The 2,139-nt window shown below is 33.3% G+C and overlaps 1 non-coding gene across 1 annotated transcript; it reads right to left on the bottom strand.

Moving 5' to 3' along the window:
• Positions 1-335: 335 nt before the first annotated feature.
• Positions 336-442, bottom strand: LOC124971253 (U6 spliceosomal RNA). Its single transcript, XR_007106308.1, has one exon. It is a non-coding gene; the product is annotated as a U6 spliceosomal RNA (small nuclear RNA).
• Positions 443-2,139: the final 1,697 nt, after the last annotated feature.

Genomic DNA, 2,139 nt, shown 5'->3' with positions numbered 1-2,139 from the left:
TATTTAACATTTGAGGGCTTCCATTATTCCAAAGTCACTTACCAATTTACCTTCATACCAGAAATTTTTGAGGCTTCCAGTTTCTCTACATCCTCCCCAACATTTACTACTTCCTTTTCCTTTCATTACATAAATCCGTTTTTTATAAAATTAGTGTCTGAATGGTAACTTTCCCCCTATCATTTGCAGTTAATTCTAATTTATTGGAAAAGGGTCTTTTGGGCAGCATAAAAACACATCTTGTACTTTCTGTGTTTGTGTGTATGTGTGGTGTGTGTGATAATATATATATATATATATAATATATTTTTTTTTTTTTTTTAAGCCAAGTTTTAAAAAGCATAGAACACTTCATGAATTTACATGTCTTTCTTGCTCAAGGACCATGCTAATCATTTTCTGTGTCATTCCAATTTAGTATGCATGCTGCCAAAATGAGCATTCTGTACTGTTTTTACTTGTGCATATTCTTACTAGATTATAAGCCTTGTGAGGGCAGAGGATCTTGTTAGATTTATTTCTAATTGTATTTCCTACACTTGTATTCATCAAATATTTGTTAAATAAAGAAATGGAGTTTTGAAGAATATCAATGTACAAATGTTATTTGGAGAGTCTAACACACGTTTGTCCATTGGCTCTCAATTATTTGTTTTGGAAACATACCTGAGAGTGTTGGTGACATACTTGAAGAGGTCCAAACTGTAACCACTGTTTCTGTACAATATGCTTGTCAACATTTTAATTCCATCTGTTATTTGAGGACATCTCGTTCCATTTCTGTAATTAATGCTTTCTTTCTCCCAAGCCAGTGTTCTTTTTGGTCCAGTAACACGGTCTTTTTCAGCACTGCTGGGATACACTGCTCATTTGGTATTACAATATCGCACTCTCCACACTATCCCACATTTTGATGGACTAAACATTCCATCTATCAGATGTGTCAGTAATAGGTCACTGTTTAGTTGGGGCCCAAATAAATCTGGAAGGATGTTGAAACTGTTGGTGTACAAGAGAAGCGACTGCAAGTTGAGTGGTATGCCACAGCATTAGAATGCCAAGCTCCAATGCATTTAAAAGTTTCAGATATGACAATAATGGTACTGCATAAAGAGAATTCCACAAATGTTATATCTCCTACATCCTTACTGTTTCTTTGGAGGTGGCTGAAGGATTTGTCAGAAGTAATTTTACAAGTATAGACTCCTTTTATATGTTACCATAGAAGGAAATACAAATAGTTTAAAAATAAAATTATGGACAAAGCATAGACTCTTAATCCTGTTCATTTGAAAAGATTTAAAATGCAAATACCTAATGTTTTTAATTATAGGAGGACAGATACTGAAAGTTTTAGAAACCTATAATACAAGCTCTGTCTTTAATACTATACATTAAATGGAAGCATTTCTTAAAAAAAAAAAAGCATAGTTTTTTTTTTAATAGTTTTGCAATTCTTTTCTGAATAGTTTGCAATTCTTTTCTATTTCTTATACTTGCCCTTCATTCAGGTTAAATTTCCTGAGTGGGGGAATCACAACTTAGTTGTTCAGTACTTTTTCGGTTCTACAAAGCCTTACATGAACAGCAAGTGTTTGTAACTTGGCTTCAGAGCTTCTGTCTCTGACATCCCTCTCCCGGAAGCTTCTCCAGGGCTGGTCTCACCCCCGTCCATGCCGCCTCTCTCAGTCTCTGCTATGAGTCACCTTGTTAGAACTTTGCCACTTTTGCTAACACCATCAGAGACTGTCCTTGTCCAGCCCCTGGCCCTTTACCATGCTTCATTTTTCTACACTAAAAAATAATAATAAAACTATGCTTTTAACCTAGAATGAGAAATTTGGTAAGTTTAATGACTTTTACATGGCAGTGTAATAATTTTTCATTGTGATATTTGATTTTGTGCAAACCTTAGAAATATATAAAGAAACAGAAAAAAATGACTCATGCATTAAAACAACATGAACAGTTTTCATATTTTAAATATAAAACATTCCAGGGATTTCCCTGTAAAAATTAAGCTTGTTTTATTGGAAGAGTATAGAATTAATTTTAACTATAGGGAAATTGGAAAAATTTGATGAGCTACAAGATATAAAGCAAGAATTAGAAATGATATATTAAGTGTATCATCAATAT

This window comes from Sciurus carolinensis, chromosome 19 (assembly GCF_902686445.1).
Source record: "Sciurus carolinensis chromosome 19, mSciCar1.2, whole genome shotgun sequence".
NCBI classification, from domain to species: domain Eukaryota; kingdom Metazoa; phylum Chordata; class Mammalia; order Rodentia; family Sciuridae; genus Sciurus; species Sciurus carolinensis.
The sequence above is the reverse complement of the archived record's forward strand: the minus strand, read 5'-3'. Positions and strand labels throughout refer to the sequence as shown.